Raw genomic sequence first — 25,611 nt, forward strand, 5'->3', positions numbered from 1 at the left:
CTGTAATGAAGCCGCCGCCGCGCGCATACCGGGGGAAATCCTCGGCGGGAAAGGGAGAGAGCCCTGTATGGTAATTTAATCATGCAACGTGCGCGCTGCTGTGGGGGCGCACCTTCGGCACCGCGGCCGAGGCACGGCACCGCCGCAGTGTTGTTGATCGCCGCGAGCTTGGCGTGCACCGCATTCTACCGCATTTACTCGCACACTAGGAGCGGCAAATGCGGAGAAACATCTCACTTTAGAAATTATGCGCCCGCTGGCTTAAGCACAACGGTGTTGTGCGACGCTCTCCTTCAATATCAACACGAGAGTGAATCGCACTTTTGCATTTCATTGCGCTGCGCTTGCCATAGTCAAGCCGTGAAGCTGAGTCTGGCGGGAAACGCCAGGACACGTATTAACACAAAGGCTATCGTGTAGAATTGTTCGCAAGAGCAAATGCCGTCAAATCCTAATGGTGGGTGTAATATATTAGCGAAGACGGTCAACCAGTGGTAAAGAGCACTTATGAAACGAGAAACTGTGAATTCGGCCCCAGAAGCAAGGGGCCTCGTTCCACATTAGAAGCAAGGTCTTGGACGTAGAACCTTCATCAACAAATTTTCCCTCCTCCTACTCCTTCGTACGAGATGCGGCAACAACCGCGCAATCAAAAAAAAAAAGAAGTCTCAATTTTGAGAGCATTTTCCTTTTCTTCGATATCGTAATTAACGGTCAAAAACACACTGTCTAAGAAAAATTAGTATTCTTTGTAACATGGCTCGTCCCCAAACGATAATCGTCATTTATCTGTATTTATATCTGTATTTAAAACTACAAATTGCATGCGTGTATCGTCGTGATATCGCGCTCTTCACGGTAAGTACCGAGCGCAAAGTGTCAAGGAAAGAAAGTGCACGCAAGATAGATCCCGACTACTGTTTAAGAACAATAGCCCCCGACGGCGTATTTTTCCCTTTTTTTTAGATTGTAGAATAACCATTACATTTCTGCCGAGCATGTAATGTTAACAGAAAATTCAAGAGAGAGAGAGATGACGACCAAGTTTAAAAGAATGGGGTGGGAATGGCGCGGGGCGCGCAATGGAGACCTTGGCACTCGCAGCACATCAAATCGAGAGTGCCTATTAGCGATAGAATACGGTATTAGAGAGCCTCGCCGGCTAGGCCGTGAACGTGCTAGCAGCACTGGCAGACCGGCGGGTGAATGGCTGCATCTGCTCTCGGCGAGGCCCTCCCTCCTCTTCAGGTGCGGTTAATCCTCGCCCCGTTGTGAATGCAGCGACGACGCGAGGGTCGCCCTTTAAATCCTGACCGCTGCGAAGAGGGGTGCTTTCTCTGGTCGGTGCTTTGTCGAGGGGTGTTGTTTTCTTCTTGGGGGACGAAGGGAATTCCCCCTAACTCGCAGGAGGTGCCCGCGGTCCCGACGCATATGGCTGCCGTTGCCGTGATGAAACCATAAGCCAAGAAACGAACACGGCGCGTAATGTTCACCGTATTCGTTTCCTTTTTTTTTTCTTCCAAGTTCTATTAGTGCTACGCTCACGTGAAAGCAGAACGTCGATCGGTCGTCCATTGTGGTGCTACTCGTTGCACTGTCCTGATATTCTAATAGATGACCGAGCGAGTGCCAAAACGTAGCGATGTCCTGCTCCCAGATTATCACATTGTGTGTCATGTTCAGAACGTTTATTTAACGCAAAAAAAAGAAGCCAGAAATGTTATGCTATTGATTCTTTAAGCTGCTCAACCGATTGATTGAAATTCCAGTCCTTGAGTCGTACAGTTCCTTACTTACCGCACAACGACAGCATGCGAACCTGGGCTTCCAACCAGTTGCACATTTCGTCGCTTGCAAAGCGAGACCCGGCGAAATCAACTCGCAGCTGTAGCGTGGAGAAGATGGCAAGGCGCGAGGGACGCGCAACCACGGTCACTGCGTGCACGAGGAAGCGACCGCAGTAGGCTGTCACCACCGGCTCGAGTCAAGTTGACGAAAGACGGCACCCAGGAGAATAACTCGCGTGCAGGACGAGAGTAGAGACAACGCCCCTAGCACGATAATTCCCAGGCAGCACACCAGCATTGGTCCAACCATGGCCCAATGCTGGCAGAAATTGGTACCAATGTTGGACCAATGTTGGCATATTGGCAAAGTGCAACCCAATCCAATGCTGGCCCAGCGTTAAAGCCAAGATTGGACCAATGTTATGCCAATGCAGCAGCCATTGTGCTGCCAGCGTAGGACCAGCGTTAAAGCCAAGATTGGACCAATGTTATGCCAATGCAGCAGCCATCGTAGGACCAGCGTTAAAGCCAAGATTGGACCAATGTTATGCCAATGCAGCAGCCATCGTGCTGCCAGCGTAGAACCAGTGTTGAGCCATATCCTTGCCATTATTAATGCCAGCTTTGAGCCAATGCCCTTTGCATGACGAATATTCTAGCTATGCTGGCTTTAGAGCACGCACACATTCTTACCGCAAACGTTTTGCTAGCGGCATTTTTTGTAGCAATTGTCCCCTTACCGTCTTCCTCAATAGTAGCTAGGAAAGCTCGACAAAAAGATGTCAAGAAGCAGAAGCCACATATGCTTGCAAATAATAATAAAAGAATACTGAAATTGACGTTTATGACAGTTTATTTGCGAATAAATTTTCACAAACAGGCATTTTCCGTGGACCTAGATGGGTGACGCTCGGTTATCTTCACACAGTTTATTTACAGGCACTGCCCTCATGATAGGAATTGGGCAAGGTGGCGAGGACGGTGGGTTGGCCAGGGGTTTCAGGGCAGGGAGCTGACGTCGGTAGGCAGGTTTGTCAGTGCTTGGATGACAGCGGGCTTATCAGGCCCCCGAGGACCACGATAGTGTGGTGGTTTCGTTGATATTGCTACCATATCCCATAGCGACTTCACCATTAGTTGGAGGAAATGCTTGCACTGTAAAAGAAAAAGAAACATTATCAGAGATGTTGGTATGAAAAATGTATGTGGGAGCGTTTTCATTTGAAAAATCGCCATACTGAAACAATATTATAAGTCTGAGCAGAGAGTTCGAAGGGGTGAATCAAGAAACTTTCTTGCAAGAGATTTGTCACGTAACACTTCTTAACATTTCGGCATATATGGGATACCTTGTACAAGGTGTAACGTAATATTTAGAACAGACATAAAATGCGCAGGAACCGTCCGTTTCTTTACAGCCCACACCTAGTCAGCGTAGCACTATATAATTAAAAAATCGCAGCAAAACCTGCTGCAGCACAAAAAGCCTAGTTTCAGACTGTGTAGACACAATGCGGCCTTCGTGCGAAATTTTTAATGTGGAAACCGAGAAGTTCCGTCAGGAAACACTAGTAAAACAGGCATTTATTATACGAAAAGAAAGAAATACTGTCAGCTGGAAATGATGCTTGACCTATAACAGTGAGAAGAAGCGTGGTTCCTCGGTATCACTAGCAGGATCAGGCCGCGCGCGTGGCTTGATAAAATCACAGTCCTGGAATTTGGGTGAAATTCACAGAGATTTACACGTGGTTCTACTCCAGTCACTATTCAAAGGCTGCAAATAAAAGGAGCTATTTAATTACAGGCACTCTACATTAGCCAGGCCTGTTTCAGTAATATATATAACGCGTGATATTGCTTGGGTGATATAGCTTGGGTGATATTGCTCCTTATAAAACTTATAACATGCGCAAAACAAATGCACTCACCATTGTAAGATCAATGCTTCTTTGTATCCGAGTTCATTCCAAATCGAAGACGGTGGCCACGGGCGCCGACTTTTTTTCTAATTGTTGTTTCGTCTATATTAATTATAACACTCACAAAAATTCGTGGCCACATTGCTGCGTATTTCAACATGTAGGCTTCTCAGTAGGAATGACGAGCGCAAGCGAGCATTTTTCACGAGAGGAGTGCGCTGGCAAGAACGGACAAGACGGCAAGCACTCAGGCCGTGTTGCACCCAGTCGGCGTGCTAGCGACAGGTACATGCAGTACGTCGGAGAGGGATAGCCCGGTCAACCCACTGCTTTCGCTTGGACAAAAAGAGTGGGAAAGGGCGGAGAAGAGGGTACCAAGTAGCACATCGGCAGGCCCCGATGGTATTCCAATTATGTTAATAAAGAAATTGGGCCCGAAATCTAAGAAAGCATTGAGGGAGGTGGTGAGCAAAATGCTAGTGGATGGTAAAGTACCTGACGAATGGAGGCTAAGTAGGATGAGAATGATATATAAGGGAAAGGGGGACAAAGCTGACATAAATAACTACCGGCCTATAACAGTGACGTCAGTGGTTTACAGGGTGGTTATGCAGATTATAAAGGACAGACTGCAGGCATGGGTAGAGAACGAGGGGGTACTTGGGGAGCTACAAAATGGGTTCCGGAAGCATAGGAGGCTAGAGGACAATCTGTTCTCGCTAACACAGTGCATTGAAATAGCTGAAAAGGAACACAGACCCCTATGGCTGGCTTTTTTGGACATCAAGGGAGCCTATGACAGTGTACTTCAAGAGGGCTTGTGGGGCATTCTGGAAACTTTAGGAGTGCAAGATGGAGTAACCAATTTCTTAAAAGATATCTATAAAGGTAACCGGGTGATTATACAATGGGAAAAGCAGGTTTCGGAGCCTGTAATGATTCGGCGGGGGCTTAGGCAGGGGTGCCCATTGTCGCCTCTGCTGTTTATGCTGTACCTACAAGGTCTAGAGGCCAAAATACAGCAAAGCGGACTCGGCTTCAACCTATCATTTCTCAAGCAAGGAAAATTGATTGAACAGTCATTACCAGGACTGATGTACGCGGATGATATTGTATTAATGGCTGACAATGCAGAAGATCTGCAGGAATTAATGGACATATGTGGTACAGAAGGAGACAGATTAGGCTTGAAGTTTAGCAAAGAAAAATCAGCAGTCATGATTTTTAATGATAACAGTTGCGGCGAGCATAAGATACAGGAGGCCACGCTGGAGATAGTCGATAAATACAAGTACCTTGGGGTGTGGATAAATAATGGCATTGAGTATCTGACAGAGTACGAAAAATATCTAACGACTAAAGGTAACAGAAGTGCAGCGATTATGAAGAGTAGGGCACTGTGGAACTACAATAGGTACGAGGTAGTACGAGGGATATGGAAGGGGGTAATGGTACCAGGCCTGACTTTTGCCAATGCGGTTCTATGTATTAGAACAGAGACCCGGCAACAGTTGGAAATTAGGCAACGTGGGGTGGGTAGGCTCGCTCTGGGAGCACATGGCAAGACACCAAATCTTGGAGTGCAGGGGGATCTGGGATAGTCTTCTTTCGAGGGCAGAGAGGCTAGTAGCAAGATAGCCTTTGAGGAGCGATTGAGAAAAATGGGGGAAATTCGGTGGGCTAGGAAGGTTTTCAGTTACTTATACACGAGGAATGTTGACACGAGGTGGAGGAAGCGAACTAGAAAATTGACAAGCAAATACTTGGGCAGTAGCGGGGGAACAAGTAAGGAATCATCTGTCAAGAAAAAGGTTAAGGAGGCAGAGAGGGGTATGTGGAGTACAGAAATGCAAACCAAATCGGCATTGGAGACATACAGGACGTTTAAGCAAGAAATAGCCAAAGAAAATATTTACGATAACTCTAAGGGAAGCTCATTGTTGTTCGAAGCCAGGACAGGTGTACTGAGGACTAAAACGTACCGAGCCAGATACCAGGAGATAGATTTGGTATGCGAGGCGTGTAGAGAGGAGGAGGAAACGGCGGAACACCTGATACTTGCTTGTAAACAACTTCACCCTGCAGTTGAATCTAACGGGGAACTATTCAAAGCCTTGGGTTTTAAAGACAGTGAAAGTAGAATAGACTTTGAACAGGTAGAAATAACTAAACGGAGGCTAACTGATTGGTGGACAATATCAACGCAAAAGTAAAGGAGTAAATACATAGGTATGCATGCATATAGAACGATTAAAGGCTAGGTGGCGCGCGTCGCCGCCGCCCGATTCAAAGGGTTGAGCCACAATCATCCATCCATCCATCCATCCAGAAGGAAAGAGTGAAAGGAAAGGGTGAACAAAGAATACGGCGTAAACGCCACTTTCCCCCGCTGAACCTAGCCCGACCGCATTTTGGGGGGACGGCGAGGAGGACAATAGTGACCCCGCCGCTTTCCCCCATGCTTCCGAGAGCACCCAATTCGACACAGCAGCTTATGGCTGTCTGAACGCTTGACTCATAGCATTGACCAGGCTCACCTGGGTGCGTGGGGGAGAAGCAAGGGGCGGCTGAAGGACGGAAAGCTAGGCCGAAAAAAGAAATCCGGAATGCGTCGTGCCTACTAAAGGCAAAGACAAGAGGTTGTTGACACGCAAATGCCAAAACATGCAATTAATTTTTTTTTCTGTCAGGGGCATTCATACAAGGAGCTTACTACTCATGCACGAACAAATATATTATAACAGGAGCATGATGATTATGTCGCCGCAACATGCCATGCATGCTAAACAAACAAATAGTTTCACTAATACATATGCGCTCCATCTCGATGCAATATAAAATGGTTCCATCAGCTCTGAGGCACTGTAATTCTCGATTCTCCTCAGAATCCCGACCCACTAAAGCCCACGAGCGTACATGCAAAATATACAATGCGCAGGCAAATTCTCAATACCGTTGCTTCTTATGGAAAGCTCAAGTTCTTATTCACGATCAATAAAGCAGCGGCTAAATTTATGCGACTTCCCCTGCTTGCTACGTGGTACACTGGCTTATCTCTTTAGGGGACGCATTTCGGTAAATTAGAAGTGCAATAATGGCGGTGTACCATTCATGGAGTTGACATGGGAGAACATATTCCTGGTTCCTGCACAGTGTGCCTGTGATCAGTGCGTTAGTTTTCAAAACACGTTGTTCAATCTCAGCAAGTCGTAGAAAACTAAAAGCCGACAAGGCGAAAATTGGCTTATAACGGGCCAATGTCCTCCAAAGAAAGCCAACTAGTAACCCATATTGGCAAATCCATACGAAAGTCGGTCCAATAATTCCCGCCTTGTTGAACGGCAGTGCCAATATTGTTTATTGACTGTGTAAACTGGGCCAACATTGGATCTCTATCAGAATGGCACAGCCAATATTGTTTACTGACTGTGTAAACTGGGCCAACATTGGATCTCTATCAGAATGGCAAAGCCAATATTGGCGCCACGCTGTTAACCTTGGGCCATAATTGGGCCAGGAATCATAATGGCACTGCCAATATTGGAACCACGCTGTTAATCTTAGGCCGTCATTGGGCCAAGAAGTGCCAATATGTTTCCAACGTTGGCCCAACCTGACGTGCCGCCTGGGAAGGAACTTCGCCTTTATGCAAAGCTTTCAGGTTTGGGCGCTAGCGTTCTGTTTCTTGTTTAGTTTCCTACTTAACGATATTGTTATTCCGTATTTTCAAGCCACGTAAAGAGCGTCGTGGCACTGGAAGTATGAGGCGTTCCTGCGTCGCGCATGGCTTGATCGAATCGGCGCTTCTTCATCCGCACCCAACGTTTATATACTCGATCCACGCCCTCACTGCTGAATTAAAGACGAAAAAAAAAAGTTCAGGTCGAAGGGTGGCAGGGGTGTGCGTTCGTGCGACAAACCCTACGAGCATGGCCATCCGGAAGTGTCGCGAAGACAGTCGTGTTCGTCGAAGCCGGATGAACTGTTCCGCATGGCTGCGGCTGCGCGCTCGCGAGCAGGCTCGGCGCCTATCGAGACCTCGCTGTCGACAGCCTCGCCCGTGCGCACGCCTTCGCTACACACGGCCACGCGGTATTGAGCGTGCCGGCAATAGCCGCCAGGCTGTGCCCGACCCGTGGATATGGCTGAGGCGCGTGACCTAAACGGTCAAGCAGCCAAAAAATATCGCTTACGTTTTAATGATTTCGCTGGTGATAGGCTGACGTAATGCGTAACTTGGATAAACCATCTCTCCGCATTTGACGGTATCGTAGGCGTTTTCCGAGAAGACTTATGGTAGAAGAGAACGACGATATAAACGCTTGAGCGCCTCGCCATTCGCCTTTCTTCGTCCGCGTCTGTCTATGCGAGAGGCACGCGTGTAATACAACTTGAATTACCTATATAGTCCCGTTGGTTATCCCCATACCGTATCCGAAAGTAAGCATAAGTTACGTCTCCATATACGTGATCGCCATGGCGTCGTCGGCGCAGTACTGCGGTTATGGTGTAAACAGCCCAACGATCACTGCATGCAGCTGCACGCGTTCTTCAGTGATGGTCATCGCCCGAAGTACTGTGACTTTAGGTGCAAGCTTCCGGGCAGACCTGTGACTCGATCACTGTCGTAATTCTGTCCGCAAGGCCGACGACCTCTTGATTGCCGACACACTGCAGATATCGTCGAGTCTTCCAACTGGAACTTTGGATAACATTCGATGATTCGTCATTCGCAGCTGTCATTTCACGGCGCGCTAAACGCTCCTGTAGCACGTTTACGCACGAAAGCTATGCCAATGTAATCTTGAGGCGTGCAAGACTTGATACGAAGCAAGGAAGACGAACGCAGCGCTGGTTTTCTTTACATTTGTATCAATGCTTACATTCGCGCGGCTCGCCTCAAGAACGGAATATCAACTCGCCCAGCACACCATCCTTCTAGAGCCAGGATAATGAAAAGCATCTATTACAATGCTATTCCTTTTCGTGCTTCGTCAGTGGTCCGAGTAGCGCTATCACCGGGTTGCTAACGGTGAACGATAAGAAAGTAATAGAATAGAGAGCGAGGAGTCCTTGCACTTACCGGCCCTATATTTTATTTTCACGTATTCGTGACATTCTCTAGATTCAACAGCGACGAAATATTTCCTGTAAGTCGTTCCCGGTTATGCGAAACGCGGTATAGCCGAGGGCTTCGAGAATTATACGCTGACTTTGCAGCCACGCGAGACTCCCCACTTTTGCCTTGCACCTGCATCCGAATATGTATTTCGGTTTCGGCTCCATATCTGTTTTCGGTTTAACTAACCGAAAACAGTTTGTATATGCTAACAACCTTACATCTTCCGTTTCCTCCGTTCTGTCTGGTGTACTTCAGGGCACTGTTCTTGGGCCACTACTCTTTTTAATCTGGATTAATGACCTTCCATTCACTGTAAACCTCTGTAACACGTCTTTTCGCTGATGACTGTGTCCTATACCGCCCTATCAATACCGTCGCTGACGTCTCTTCCCGTCAGGAGGACCTCTCTCATATTCAAGACTGGTGTGCTACATGGCTCATGTCCCTAAACGTTAGTAAGACTGTACATATTTCATTCCATCGTCGACCTAACCAAATCACCCCTGCCTACAATATTAACTGTACTATATGTACTACCGAATCCTTCAAGTACTTAGGAATTCACCTCTCCAATGATTTGTCTTGGACAAATCATGTAAGCCACATAATTAATTCAGCTAGCAAAATTCTTGCTTATCTTCGCCATAATCTGTTCATGGCACAACCACCCGTGAAATCAGTTGCCTATAAAACGCTTGTGCGACCAAAACTTGAATATGCATGTGCCATCTATGAACCTTACCAAACTAATCTCACTAAAGCCATTGAAAGTGTTCAAAACCGTGCTGCTAGATTTATTCTTTCATTTTACTCATATCACACTAACGTTTCATCACTAAAATCTAAACTAGACTTATCGCATCTTGCCTCTCGTCGTCGCATCTCTCGCGTATGTCTCTATCACGTTTTCTTTTTTTTTTATTACATACCTCGTGACAGGCAGCTAGTCCAGCTGGCTCATCGTGTTCGTCGAACAAGCCATCTGAACTCGGTTTTCCCACCACAAGCCCGCACCACTACGTTCCTGCAGTCATTCTTCGTCCGAACTGCCCGAGACTGGAATGGCGTTCCCAGACAAACTGCACTCATCCGCGATACAGCGCGCTTTAGATCTGCAATCGAGTGTTCCGACTCATCTTTCTAATTTCATCATGATCGATCCCGTCTTTCACGTGCCCACCCCTCATGTAACGTCCTATTTGGGCCCTTGAGGTATTAATAAATACAAAAATATATATTCGGCCGTCACATCTGGAAGTCGAACTCGCGACCTCGCGCTCACCAGCTGAACGACAGCCGCGAGCCCACCGCAGCAGGGAAATACTCGGTACACAACGCGAAGCGACAAGCAAAGTTTTGCGATAGTTCAGTCGGTGCGTAGAGGTCCTACGCTGCGACGCGACAGTTTGCTTTCAACGAGAGAATGAAGCCATGCTATAGACGATATTTATTGATAAACGACAAGAAGGCCATGCGATCGTTAAACGCGTTTCTTGTGGTTTCAGGGTACATCCTCTACATTCGCTGTGCATAGCGACCTTGTACTTCTTCGCATATGTCTGTACGTACAAGTATGACGTCATCTGGGTTGGTGACTTTAACATTGATCTCTTAGCTGACACGTGCTTAACTCGGGAATTTTATATCTTTCTTCAGTGGCATGGTTGCTCTAGCTATATCTCCGTCCCAACACGAGTAACATATGCCGCGTCAACTTGCCTGGATTTGTTTATCACCAGTGCTTCAACGGCCATCATAAAAGCCGGCGTTCTTTCGTGTAACCTGAGCGACCATATGCCTGTTTTCTTCTGTCTCAAACGATGCAACGAAAAGAATGGACAGCGTCTTTTCCCCAGCCAAGTGATTAGACCAAACCGTCTCGAAACGTTTCGCAGACAGATTCAGTTACTTGACTGGAGCGATGTATATGCCACACAATGTGCCCAATCAGCATATGAGGAATTTCTGTGTATTTTCAGCCAATGTTACCAGGAAAACTTTCCTCTGCGAACTAGACGCAAGCGATCATCGCACATTCGCAAACCGTGGATCACGGACGACCTCTTTCGCAAAATAAAGTTTAAAAACATGCTCTATAACAAGTTTGTTAAGTCGCGTAATATAACCGATCTACACATATTTAAACGCTACTGCAATAAGCTAACAAATTAGCTTCGGAAAGCCAAGACCGCTTATGAATATGAATACTTCATGTCTTGTCAAAATGATAATCGCAAAACTTGGAAAAAACTAAATGTTATGCTAAATCGAGCTTCGTCGTCGCATGCAAATATTGAGACTTTTAAGGATGGCAGTATCATCCCAGATGAAGTGCTTCCAGATTGTTTTAATTTTTTTGTTAACGCAGCTGGTTTATGTGTCCATAGAAACGCCGTCCGCTATGTTCAGGTCAAGTGCCCCGATAGTATTTTCTTATATCCTACTACAGAATCTGAGCTAGTCCATTTATTTTCTGAGTTACGTAATACCATGTCGTGTGAAATTGACGGCATACAGATTACACCTGTAAAGCACGTCTTAGACATTATATCGCCTGTTTTAGCATACATTTACAACCTCTGCCTGACATCTGGGGTATTTCCTGCCAGAATGTAGACAGCTAAAGTACTTGCACTGTTTAAAAAAGGCAATAAAACTGTGATATCTCATTACAGACCCATTTCTAAACTTCCAGTATTTTCAAAAGGACTTGAAAGAATAATATTTTGGCATATTTCATATTTCCTTGAAAAACACAACCTGTTCACTGACTGTCAATATGCTTTCCAAAAGGGACGGTCAACCCAGTTCGCGTTACTAGCACAAAAGGAACTAATATTACGAAATTTTGAAAACAAGCTGCTCACGCTCGGGGTTCTTATCGACTTCAGTAAGGCGTTTGACTCTATTAACCGTGAACTTTTGCTAAAGAAGCTAGAGTACTACGGTATTCGTGGTATTGCTTTGGATATAGTGAAATCCTTTTTAAATCAGCGGAATCAACTCGTTGAAATCAATGGCATCTGCTCCCAGTGCAAGCAAGTAAATGTTGGTGTTCCCCAAGGGAGCATATTGGGCCCCCTTCTTTTCAATATGTACGTAAATGACCTTGTTCATGCCGATAGTGAACTTAAATACCGCATCTATGCAGATGATACTATGGTGCTTTTTTCCATCGAACAACATTGCAAGGCTGGTTTCAACCGCAAACTCTGTTCTTGAAAAAATACAGAGATGGTCACATAATGGCTTAAAACTTAACACTGACAAAACAAAAGCTATATTATTTCAGCCAAAAAATAAAGGTGTGAACTTAGAGACCGACATTATAATAGGTTCTTCAAGAATTGAGCTTGTTCAGTCTGCGAAGACGTTAGGCGTGTTTTTTGACAGCCATATGTTATGGAGTGATCACAACGACTTCCTTGGAGGCAAACTTGCGCAAGTCGCTGGGGCGCTCTTCAGTTTAAGGCTGCTGCCACGCAAGGTCAAATTTATTTTGTACAACGCTCTCTTCCTGAGTCACGTACACTACTGCCGTCTCGTGTGTAGTAGGACGTCTGCTACAAACACAAACCGGTTATTCTTGCTTCAAAAAAAGGTAATATGTAGCATCTGTAATGCTCCATTATACGCTCACACTGCACCTCTATTCAAACAGTTCAAACCAAACCAAGAAGACCAAAACCAAACTGAACCAAGACCAAACCAAACCAAAGACCAAACCAAGAAGACCAAACCTAATCAAGAAGACCGCTGCGTCCCAATTCCTCTCTCAAGGATCGACGCCGCGAGACAACTTCGAAGTCTAGCTCCCAAGGCGCGCAAGACTGCACAGACTAAACCCGTCACTTCAACTCGAACCTCCGGCCGGTCTGCACCGACGCGAAGCGTCTCTTCTGTGTCGGTTGTGGCTTGGAGTTGCCTTCACGAATGCCTACTCAGCACTAATTGGAATGACTGATAGTGCTACGTGTGATGTTTGTGGATGCGAGAGCATCGATTACTTATTGTGCCATTGTCCTCAATTTCAAACACAAAGGCAATCTTTGTCCAACGCGTTCAGGAAATTCGATGATCGTCCTCTGAGTGAACAGACTTTACTAGAGCACCGATCATCGGCTCAGAAGGCAGTGAAGGCACTTTTGTGCTTTCTGAGAACGTCTGGTTTGCGAGAGCGGCTTTAACTCAAGTACTGTCCGTACACGTATCTACACCTTCTCTCTCCCTTCTCTCTCTTCCCCTTCTCCCTTCCCCCAGCGTAGAGTAGCCAACCAGACCCTTGAATGGTTAACATCCCTGCCTCCTCTCTCTCTCTCTCTCTGCATTTTCTGTTAGAGTTCAGGCTGTTACTAGCCTATCGTAAAGAAATAAAACAAAGCCAGTCATACATCACGTCGTTAGCGCAATTAATTAGAAACAGAACAGAATACAGTACATGGTCAACTGAACACTGATATGTGCCGCTTCCTCGCACTAACTATGCTCTTCAAATGTTGCACCATCACTTACTACACCTGTGAAACACGCTTAAATGTAATAACATAGATGTCACTTCTTGTCCTATACCGCATTTATGTGAGCATTTCAGTGATTTTTGTACACGAATTATATTTGTTGTTTGTGACTGTTTCTGAGGTAGACTGTCGTTACACATCTCCATTTGGTATTTGCCTCTGTCAACGGCTCAATCATGTCTTATCCTTTCATTACAATGATTACTTGGTTGATGATTTCTATCACTGCTTTTGTTGCTCTAGTGTACACTGTGGATTGTGTAGGCTTTTTTTTTTATGGTTTGCAATGTTTTTTTTTCTTTTTTACATTCCATTTCTGTTTGCTGGAATAATGTCTAAGCCAACTTGTCATTTCTTTTTTTGCTTATGTATTGTTTTTGTCGGTCCTGAATCAGTGCTTGTGCCTTCTGCTGCTGCCCTCAGACCGGGTTTAAGGCCCGTCAAGTTGCTGCGAGAGACATTTTCCCTAAATCCCCCACAAACTGTATGTTTATGGAAATAAAGGCGTATTGTATTATTGTATTGTAAACTTGAATGATGGTCACCCTCCAAAGAATCTGCAACACAGCTATGCCGGTAGGCGTACTGCTGCAACGTGCCTAGCTCCTACTCGCACTACATGAAGAGATCGTGATATGCTGCAGAATGCGTGCGTGCGTGCGTGCGTGCGAGGGTGATGGCTTTATCGGCCCGTGGTGTTTCGCACCAGTCACAGGAACTAAACCTTCACAACGCAGTTCAAGTTGGGACCGGCGGCGCGCACGCGTTGGCGCCGAAGTCAGAAGCCGGCGCGCCATCGACTCATCCCGAACGGAGGCTCCCGGCAGCGAGCGTGGTGATCGTGCCCTGTTGTAATTGCCACCTCTTCTTCTCGCAGCCGGCGCCCCTGGGGTTTCCCTCCTGACAAACGACCGCTCCACGCGAGATTAAGCGTGCCAACAGGAAGGATGGAAGGAGCGAGCCAATGGCAATTCGCAGCAGCTGTCGCCCAGGCAGACTGCGCGCCCTGTACGCTGCTCGGATGGCACAACAGCGCTGGCATCGGGCGCCGCAAGGAACCGGCATTCCTCAACCGAGTTGTTCTTCTCCTTTTCGAAACCAAACGGAAGCTTCTATCTGCGCGGGTTCATTCTCCGAGCCAAGCTGCTGAGGAGGCGCTGCGCGAGGGAGCAAAAAAGGGCGGAACAAACCACCGGCGGGGCACAACAGCGCGCGGGGAAAGGCGCATCGACGCGAAGACATTTTAGTCGCGGTGCCGCTAACGACTCTTCCGCCGATTGCGCACGCGTCGCGCTCCTCGCCAAATAAGCGGAGAATGGCGATTGATTGCGAAAGCCGACGACGGAGGCGGGGCAGGGCGAGATCGCGTGGCCGACGAGGGAGGAACACTCGCTGCCGCCACTGCTGGTTGCGCCGTCTGGGCGGCTGCGATGGCGAAGAGCTTGTTGCCAGTGGTTCGTTCCTGTGCGTCCTCAGGCGGTCAGCTCGAGCCTCAAAAAGCAAGGCACTTTGTCTGGTTCGACAAATTTTCTTTCTCGATTTCTCATTCGCCGTCCTCGCAAAGCTCCATGGTCATTTAAGAGGAATCTTAACCTCTTCCCCCATTCAGTGCCCACGCTTTCGAGCATTTGTGGGTATTCCTACTTATCCATGTTCCTGTGCCCTTCCTAATATCAAATTTTCTCTACGCTTTTCTGACTTCAAACTCTTATGATAGCGTGTGTTCCCTATGTATGGCGCGCTGGACGGGAAACGCTTAAATTGAGAAAAAGAGGACTTACGTGTAATTGGACTGTTCCCGGTGCAACCTGTTGCTCACATGAGCACTACTCGAGTCTGCGCTCGACAACTCATGCATCTCTGGCAATTTCCAACTCTCGCTGTACACTAGGAAAGGCAACGCGGCTAAGTCAGAGAGTAAAGACAAGACTGCAGCTATTGCTGTGAATGGACTGCGTCTGGCGCAGGATTAGTGGATTAGTGGATGGCGCAGGATCGGTGTAATCCAAGGTTCCTTCAAGAGGCTATCATCGTCGGTGAAGAGAAACTCAATTACAGTTTTTTTTAACTTCTCTGCACGAGGAAAGGTGCCAAGACACGCTATGCGCGTCTTGACGGAGCGCTGTCCACCACGACAGCGGGGTGTGTAAGCCGCTGTTCCCCGTCCACGAGAAACAGCTATATCACTATACATTAGGCATCGCAACCATGCAGCGATGCCTCCCGTAGCATTCAGCATCGCGGACGCATTGAAAAACCACTGGGCACTGGCTGCCGAGAAAGTTCTCGTGTCCCCATTCTCAGCACAGTCGGAGTCCACGGCTGAAGACAACCGTGCGGGGCGTCTTGCGCGATGCTATCGGACGAACATAGTAAGCACATTTATTCTGACCTTAACCTCACCCAGCCAACCCCTATAAAGGAAAGGAAAACAAAGCGGGGGGAAAAATGAAGACAAAGAAGTGGAAGAAGAAAGAGCAGGATACGGCGCAAACAGTGACTTAAAAACGGGCCGCTGTCCGTGACGAACGTGGCGTGAATCGATGATCGCGAAGGAACGATACCGCGCGCTGGGACGCCGAGCCACATGGGAAACGCCGTCGTGACCCCCGCCACCGCACAACAGACTGTATCGGGCCGCACAGCATCGCCCTAACGGTTCGCGGTGTGCCACTGTTGACAGAGCGTGTGCTGCCGCGTATAGCGAGACCCGGCTGCGGCCCATCGCACGCTTGACGCGCGGACTAACGGCAGCGACGTTGTGCGACGTGGCACGGTGGACTTTGCGTGCTCGGCCTTCATCAATTCTTCACGGCAGCGGTCCGCTTTAGCTGAGGCGGTGGCTCGTGAAATCGCAACCGAATGAATTACAGAGTGGAACACACGGCGAGAAGGCAGGTTTGAGCCAATAGCAGAGATAGTAACAATCTTCGAGCTTCGACTACACAAAAGGAAACAAAAAGTGCTAAGGCGCTTCTGTCAGACGGTACTGGAACGAAGCTGAATATTTCTAAATACAACCCGCCGTGCCGCGTCACTGCCGGAATCCAGAGGGGGGGTCCTGGGGGCCCGGTTCCTCCCTGAAAATCCCGCCCCTTTAGCGCTCGAAGCACCAAGCATGCATGCAGCAACCCTGCCTCCCTCCTTTCCACATATTTTGATGAGCTCGCCACGGTATCGCTCAGGGAACATGGAAGTAGATGTACTGCTAAAAGACGTTTTCCGCAGACGAAGGTAGAGCGTGCGAAAGGCGCCTTTTAAGGAAAAAGAAAAGGATTTCGCATTCAAAAAGAGTTGTTCCTTTTTCGTTATCTCTCAAGCTGCACAAGACAGCGGTACAAACTACGTCGCGGCCAGGTGTCTCCTGTAAAGGGCGTCGGCGGATAACAATTTGGTACCGCAAGGAGCACCCACAGCGTTGCCGACGACAGCAAGCGCGCAATCAAAAACCAAGAACGAAAATTCGCCAAACGCAAAAGTGTTGGTGCCTCATGAGCCGCTATTTCGGTCCGAGGCCAGCATTCGAACACCCGCACCGCGGCGCGGAAGCCCTGCCCCGTCCCGGCCCGGGGTGAATGCCCCCGCAGCGCCGCCGCCGCCGCTGTTGGTGGTGGCGGTGGTGGTGGCGCGAGCTCTAAAATAAGAGAACAAGGACCATGACGAGATGCGTGTGTGCCCCGGAAAAGACAACCAAACTGCGAAGCGTCTGTCCTTCTTTAGGAGTGAGCTGTTGGGAACATTGCGAGCGCCTTTTGACATTTCCGGGCAGTTACAGAAGTGAACGGGCGAACGAACCTTGAGACTAGAACAATTACAAAATTAAACAAAAGATGAAGTTAGTAAAAGAAAACGCGATAGAACGGGCTGATTAGACGACTACGTCCGCTGGGGGCTGCATGCAGGGACACGTGGAGGCGCATAGTAAAAGTTGCGGTTGTAAACCAGGGCTCGAAGAGCGAAGGTAGTCCAAGCTGCAGAAAACAGTCTATTGGGCCACGTGCCGCTCATGCGTGAGTGTCAGTGCATTGTCAAGCAAAGTATTGCGTTACCTTGGTGTTGCACGTTGATGATAGACGCGCGGATTTCGGCACGCTTAGTACCCACCTCCTCCGAGGTCTCGCAGAAGGTCATCCTTTCATGCGTACATTGCGGCTACTGCCCATGCACATATATCACATGCTGTGGACATGCCACCCTCCGCATTCTAGACTATACCTTATCCCACCTCTTTATCCTTACCCCCAACTATGCTAGCCACCATACTACGGTTAGCACGCTCCAGGAGCAAGAGCACCTGGCAACATATGTAGTGCTCACGGAATGAAACGCGTCAATTTAGGGCTAAGTAATCCGCATACTTTCGTTAGAACCGGCTACAGTTCGTGTCACATCGATGTAATTCTGGCGCGCATACTTACATCGGAGTCCTCGTCACCTTTGGTGACCAAATTCCTAGCGACGTGACATGGTGCTCTCGCGTACTTTGTACATATGCAGGGTTCTACTAAATGCTCGTGTCCCATTTCATTCCGTGAGCACTGTACGTGTTATCCGCCATCGAGTAAGCTAACGAAGGTGGCTTGGGCTAAGGTCACCTGCATGCTCATTAACGTGCTCAGTGAAAATAAATTTTGTTCTCACTTATTCAGTTCGGTTGTCATCTTCTGTTTGTTTAACCCTCGGTGCATTTGTGACATAAGTTCCACGTATGACTTTTATGCGTATAAATGGCGTGTTCTCAGCAACAAAGCTTTGGTTGGAAGCTAACGCTCGTGCTTGTCTTAATCATTTTTCGTGGGTTATCTCTGGGCGCCAAAATATTTGGTAATAAAAATGTTGAGGAGATCGGATTCGCCAGTTTTCTTTATCTACCACATTATACTGACGGTGCAGGGTTTGGGTGAGTCGGTACAACATGATTTCATGATACACCCCGGAACACGACTGGGCGCGAGCTCGTCTGTCGAATTCTTTGTTCGTGCCCAGTCGTCTGAATCGTGAAGTATGTACTGAACTCTTAGCAGCATGACTGCTCCATAATCTACGCGGATATTCAACTAGTAAGCAAAAAAAAAAAAAACCGGTCTAACCTGCGATATGCTATTCCGCGTGATGGCGATCTGAAGGTGTTATTGTGTAACGTGTCACTTCTCTGATAATGCTCACTTAATATAGTCCTGCGTCGCTTTCTTGGACAAGCTTTGCAGGCAATCGGTTCGATAAAGATAGCGCAGAGCCTTCTGTATTTGTGCGGGATACATATATATGCCCGCTGTTTTAATCAGCGTCCTTAAGATGACGGCTGTAAGAAGCGATACGTGGAGATTGCGTTGTCCCGCAGTGTTTCGAACTTGCTCTGCTGGCTGGACACCACTGAACATTTTTAGCGCTTTGAGAAAGAAGGGGAAGCGAAGCGCGAAGGCAAACTGCACCGGGCTTTCTTTAGCACTTTAACTCCAAGTGGCGAAGCCCCTAAAAGCACATAACGCGCGCACTTCGTTGCGGAATACATTCAGTGCGTACGCAAGCACTCTGCGTAATGTGTGATTACTCGCCGTCCATCGCACTTTGTTTAATTAGCGTCCGTACATAATGGTCCCCACAACGGTGTCTCCGCCGTGACACTTGACAACGCAAGAAGTCTGGAAGAACAATTTACTTGTTTTCCCTATTTGTTTGCAAGCATGGGACAGCCGCACACGTTGATCGGTGTTTACATATAGCCTTCCTGCGAGACACGGGGCTCATCGACACCTGGTGACACACCCCTGATCTCAACTCAAAAGGGGATCAGGCGGAACAATTGCCGGCTATGTATGCCAGGCTAACCCCGCCTGCTTCAACATCACCACCACCACCAGCACCACCACCACCACGTTTACATATTGCAGCGAACAAACCGCCGTTACGTGTTGGGTCCCTGCAGTATCTGCTGGTATTGAAGTAGCACTTTCATTCCGAGTCACGTATTTTTTGTCAGCTGCAATATTTCACTTCTAAATCACGTGACAGTTCTTTAGACGCATTGAGTAAGATACGTCAAATTCGTGGTGCTTCCTTTTGGCTTGTGCGGCGTGACTGTATCGCGCTCAGAAACTCAATGAAATGTACACATTTATTTCCTTTTTTTTTCATTTTTTTTTAAGCAGGGATGTTCATTTCAGAGGAACCAGCGTATAGGGCCCACGGGAGCGGTGTAACTGGACATCAAAAACCCACAAGCTTGCCAAAAGAGCCTCGATCACACCTTCGTTCTTCGGGCGCGTTAAAATAAAACGAGTCGGATGAAGTTGTGCCAAAAGGAGAAGAGAGGGAAATGCAGGGCGGTCAACCAGACGAGCCTCCGGTTTGCTATGCATCTACAAAGGGAGGGGGGGGCGAGTTATCAGAGTGAGCAAGCACTGCTTGCACACAGGGGGGAATGCAAAGGGAGGGCTATAAACAGTCACTCAGACCGGCGCACTTTAAAAACTGCACCGTGCGCGAATATAGCTTGTCTGCGACGGATGTGGCTACGGTCCGAGTATTTTTGACTCGCACAATGGTCTGGAGTGCAGCCTGTTTAAGGTTATACCAAAGACTCAACACCTATACAATAACCATCTCGTCTCCGCGCTCACCTCGGTATTTGACCAGCAACGTTTTCACTGTTTCATAAGTAAAATTAATCCGAAAGTGTGGTAGGCAGCCGCCGTTGCACCCGCGCAACCACATACGTTCGCGAGTCGATACTCGCAGGCGACACTTACTGCGATGCGTCTCTCTCGGCGTATCGGTTTTCACTGTGTGCCTCGCACACGTTCACACCGATCTTCTGAGCTTCGCGGCGTTCTAGTCATGCAATAACAAGCACAGCAAGAGTTTGTTCAGTTTAACTTCCATGAAACTTGAGGAATGCCTACGTATATTCGGGGTGCAGCCCGGCCACGATCATTTTTCAACCCTCTTGGCAACGCAGAGTCTTGGCTCGAGCAGCGGACTCTGCAACCCGGACAAAGCGGCACGTACCGTCTCGTCAGGGTCGGAACTGAAAGCGCCAGCTAGCGGTCCTTCCATTGTCGTCTTATTTTATTTTTCATTATTACCAGTGGATACGACTTGCAATTTCACCGGCCACAATTCGCGAATTGCAATATGTGGCGTCAGGTAATTATTTAGAAATAATTAGTGATTCCTTTTTTCAATTAGTTGAACTTGTGTTTCGATTTCGCGAACAAATAATATCCAGCTCTCTGAGTAATCCAACTCAAGAACCAGAATTATGTTATCTGCAACAGACGATTTTTAAAACATGCGGGAAAAAATGTTCACAATGAGTAGCGCCTGCAAAAATACTTGCATGTTAGGAGCGGCTCTTAACATTGCGAACCTGTTACGGTCACGTTGTGTGAGAAGTGCTGAAATATTGAATCCTACAAAGCAATCGCGTTCAAAAAGGAAAAAAAATTAAAAAATAAACAACGCACAAAATATCGTTCCATCAGCTTGTCATGAGTTATTATCACCATCATCATCAGCCTATTTTATGTCCACTGCAGGACGAAGGCCTCTCCCTGCTATCTTCGATTACCCCTGTCCTGCCCGACTGATTCCAACTTGCGCTTGCGAATTTCCTAATTTCATTGCCCCACCTGATCTGCCATCCTTGACTGCACTTCCCTTCCCTTGGCACCCATTCTGTAACACTAATGGTCCACCGGTTATCTAACCTGCGCGTTACATGACCTCCCAGCTTCATTTCTTTCTCTTCATGTCAATTAGAACATCGGCTATTCCCGTTTGCTCTCTGATCCACAGGGCTCTCTTCCTGTTTGCTAATGTTACGCCTAACATTTTTCGTTCCACCGCTCTTTGCGCGGTCCTTGTTTACGAGTTTCCTCGTTAACCTCCAAGTTTATGCTCCATACGTCAGCACCAGTAGCATACAATGATTGTACACCTTTCTTTTCAACTACAACGGTAAGCTCCGAGTGAGGATACGGCAATGCCTGCCGTATGCACTCCAATCCATTTTTATTCTTCTGTAAATTTCATTTTCATAATCAGAGTTCCCTGTAATTAAATGACCTAGGTAAATGTACTCCTTCACACACTCTAGAGGCTGACTGTCGATCCCGAACTCTTGTTCCCTTGCCAGGCTATTGGTCATTATCTTTGTCTTTTGCATATTAATCTTCAACCCCACTCTTACATTCTATCTGTTAAGGTCCTCAATCATTTGTTGTAACTCGTCCCCAGTGCTGCTGAACAGGACAATGTCATCTGCAAACCGAAGGTTGCTGAGATATTCACCGTCGATCCTCACTCCTAAGCCTTCCCAGTTTAATAGCCTGAATGCTTCTTCCAAGCACACAGTGAATAGCATTGGAGAGATTGTGTCTCCTTGCCTGACCCTTTTCTTTACAGGTATCTTTCTACTTTTCCTTTGGAGAAGCAAGGTAGCTGTGGAATCTTTGTAGATATTTCCCGAGTTATTTACGTAATCCTCTTGTACTTCTTGATTAATTATTGCCTCTATGACTGCTGGTATCTCTACTGAATTAAATGCTTTTTCGTAATATATGATAGCCATATAAAGAGGTTGATTGCACTCTGCAGATTTCTCGATTACCTGATTGATAACATGAATGTGATCCATTGTAGAGTGTTCCTTCCTGAAGTCAGCCTGTTCTCTTGGTTGACTGAAGTCAAGTGCATTCAGTGCATACATCTTGGCTTGCCATATGCCAAGTTTTCTTCTCATTGATTCCATGCTGCGTCCATTTTTTACTGCTTCCTAATTCTTTCTCACGATATAATTTCGAATGTCCGTTACTTTCTCTTTGTTGAACAGTTCTGACAGTTCCGCGAATTCTATATGACCTCTTGAGTTGGACACTTTCATTCATTGTCGTTTCTTTATTAGGTCCTTTGTTACTTGGGAGAGCTTACCTCTGGTTGCCTTGGTGCCTTACCTCCCACTTCAATTGCTGCTTCTAAAGCCAACCTAGTTGCGGTTTCATTCATTTCCTCTGTCATCTTCGTCTCTCTGTTCTAAGGCTGCATATTTGTTTGCAAGTACCAGCATGAATTGTTATGCTTTTACCCTTACTGCGTCTAGGTTGGTCCGTTTCTTCTTGACCAATTTTACTCTTTCTTCATATTGAGGTGGATTATAGACCTCACTAATTTATGATCCCCACTGCACTTTACCCAACCTAACACTTCTACGTCCTGCACTATGCTGGAATCGGCAGAAAGTATGAGATCTATTTCATTTCTTGTTTCACCTTTAGGACTTTTCGAGGTCCACTTTCTGTTGCTACGCTTCCTGAAGAAGGTGTTTTCATTATTTTAAGCTTATTCCTTTCCGCGAATTCGACCAACATCTCTCCTCTAGTGCTCCTAGAATCGATGCCGTATTTACCAATTGCTTGTTCACGAGCCTGCTTTCTCCCTATTTTTGCATCGAATTCGCCCATGATTACAGTATACTGAGTTCGCACTTTTCTCATCGCAACTTCAACATCTTCATAAAATTCTTCTATTTCGTCATCATCGTGACTGGAGGTTGGAGTGTAGGCTTGCACTACCTTTACTCTATACCTCCTATTTAGTTTTCTTACGACTATTGCTGCCTTCTCATTAATGCGGTAGAATTCGTCAATGTTGCCCGCTACGTCCATATGGACTAGGAATACTACCCCGCATTTCTTTTTACCTCGGCGTCCTCTATAGCAGAGGACGTGGCCGTTGGTAAGCACTGTATAAGCCTCACCAGTTCTTCTAACATCACTAAGGCCACTGACATCCCAAGCAATACATGATAGTTCCTCAAAAGTCCTGCTAAGCTAGCTAGCTAGCTTAGTTATTACTGGAGTATGCTCCAGTAATAACGGCGATCCCAGCTGCCGGGCGTGATCCTCCTGGTCGCACACCTATACAGTGTACACACGCGCATTTCCGCCATTGCCGTCGACCTCGACGCTGTCCTCGTCTCGAGTGCCGCCCGTCTGTCAATGGAGAGCCACGCTATGCAATGAAAAGGTGGTAGCGCATCGCACGCTTCGATCAAGGTCAATCAATTGCTGCGTGAACGGTTCGACACTCCCACCCTCACGGTCTCGGCACACTCTCGGTGCTCCGACGAGAGGATACAGCGCACATACTTGAGGCCGCCTGCGAAGCGGCGCGAACGCGCGAAGCACCGCGCGCGTACATCTCCGTGCCAGCGGCGCTCCCACGTGTGTGCGCTTCTCGCGTTGTCGGCGATTACCGCGTCAAGGAGGAACCGGTCGGCCGCCCCACCGGGCGCGAACGAGACGGGCGCCGGTTACGCCGCGCGAGATGACGACGTTAAAGAACGGGCAGCGTGGCGCGCGGAGTTCCTCGCGAAAATCGCCGACAGACAGACAGACAGAAAAACTTTATTCATAGCATGTGAGTTTGGACTCTTCTGGGTCCCTGGACCACCGCACGGTCCCGCACTACGTCGAAACGTTCATGCTCCTTTTGCTCATGACGTCGGCAGCCCGAGCCACCGCAGTAACCTGCGATGTCGGGTCCGTAGACGAGAGCAGTACCTCCCAGTCCTCCCAGCTTGAGATGGCGGGCTGTCCCTGCGGGGGAGGATCGGCAGGGCAGCCAAAAAGGATGTGGGAGAGTGTGGCGTGAGGGTCTCCGCATAGGGAGCATGTAGGGGAGGTGCCACAGTAGTGGGATAGCAGCTGAGGGGATGGGAGAGAGCGGGTCTGGAGGCGTCTCCAGAGGATCTGTTGGGAGTGCGTCAGGGAGGAGTGGGGAGGAGGGTAAGACCGACGGTCCAAACGGGGTATTTGCGTGAGCTCCGCAAAGCTGTGTACCCGCTCCCTCGAGAAACCCGGATCGAGGCTGTCCTGAGCCCGGCAAATTAAACCTCGGGCCAATTTATCGGCAGCCTCGTTTCCGGGGTTCCCAGAGTGAGCCGGCACCCACCGGAGCTCAACCCTACGTGGTAAATTCTGGGTGGGGATGTTCAACAAGTTCCAGGCAGGGTTGTGAATTCTGCCTCTGGCAAAGTTGGACAAAGCAGTCTTTGAATCGCTAAAGATGTATTCAGCATCCGAAAGGGCAAGGGCTAAGGCGATGGCGGTCTCCTCTGCTTCCTCAGGTGTAGAGCCCGAGGGAAGATGGTGAGTTAGGGGTCGGGGTAAGGTTGGGTTGTAAGCAACTGCTACAGCTTCATGCGTTGTACATGCGGCGTCCACCCAGATGGCTTTCTCGACCTGTCCGTAATACTTGTGGAGGGCATTTGCGCGAGCTATGCGGCGAGAGATGTGATATTGGGGATGGACGTTTCGAGGAAGGGGTTTCACTACAAGGGGTGTATGAATGTGTCGAGGAATGGCCATAAGGGTTGACTGATTAGCGGGTATGTTGATGCGAAGGGAGGCGAGGATATGGCGGCCAGTGGCGCTCGCGGCAAGTCTTAAATACTGCGTCTGAAGGTGTGCCTCAACTAGTTCAGGAAGCGTGTTATGCATGCCTAGTGCAAGGAGTTTGGCTGTGCTAGTACTGCGAGGCAGGTTGAGGGCTGCCTTAGTTGCAAGGCGGATCATGGCGTTCACGCGCTCGGTTTCCGTGCAGTTCAGCTTGAGATATGGAGTGGCGTACAGAATGCGGCTAAGCGTAAAAGCATGAACAACTTTCATGTTGTCTGCTTCGTCTAAACCCTTGTGCAGGGAAGATACGCGGCGTAGAAGCTGCAACACTGATTGCGTGGAGGCCTTGAGTGTTTTAAGGGTATGGTCATTGCGCCCGGAATCCTGCAGGTAGAGACCAAGGATGCGCAGGGTGGGAGTGATGGGGATAGGGGATCCTTGTAAAGTGATTTGGATGGGTGAGTTGGCGGCAGATTTTGGTCTAATTAGGAGGAGCGCGGACTTAGAGGGGGAACATTCGAGTCCGATAGATGATACGTGAGCGGAGATCGTGTCGACTGCTAATTGTAGAGTTTCCTCAATTTCCCCGTCTGAGCCATGAGTGGTCCATGCGGTAATATCATCAGCGTACAGAGTATGTTTTAGGTGTGGGATGAGATTGAGCTTCTGGGCTAAAGGGATGAGAGCAATGTTAAATAAAAGGGGGGAGAGGACCGCGCCTTGCGGGGTTCCAAATTCACCGAGCGTATAAGAGGGTGTGCTGAGCTGATCAATGTGCAAGGAGGCAGTGCGGCCAGAGAGGAAGGCGCGAACGTAGTTGTAGGTCTTAGGGCCTACCTGTAGTTCCTGCAGTTCCCGTAAGAT

The 25,611-nt window shown here is 48.0% G+C and overlaps 1 protein-coding gene and 1 long non-coding RNA gene across 2 annotated transcripts in view; one reads left to right on the top strand and one right to left on the bottom strand.

The window, feature by feature from the left end:
- The window catches only part of LOC135902353 (tetraspanin-33-like), a 262,578-nt gene that overhangs the window by 100,539 nt on the left and 136,428 nt on the right, over positions 1–25,611 (bottom strand). The gene's annotated exons all lie outside the window — the stretch shown is intronic.
- The window catches only part of LOC135902355 (uncharacterized), a 170,784-nt gene that overhangs the window by 30,992 nt on the left and 114,181 nt on the right, over positions 1–25,611 (top strand). The window lies entirely within an intron of this gene.

The sequence above is a fragment of the Dermacentor albipictus genome, chromosome 5 (genome assembly GCF_038994185.2).
Source record: "Dermacentor albipictus isolate Rhodes 1998 colony chromosome 5, USDA_Dalb.pri_finalv2, whole genome shotgun sequence".
Taxonomy (NCBI): domain Eukaryota; kingdom Metazoa; phylum Arthropoda; class Arachnida; order Ixodida; family Ixodidae; genus Dermacentor; species Dermacentor albipictus.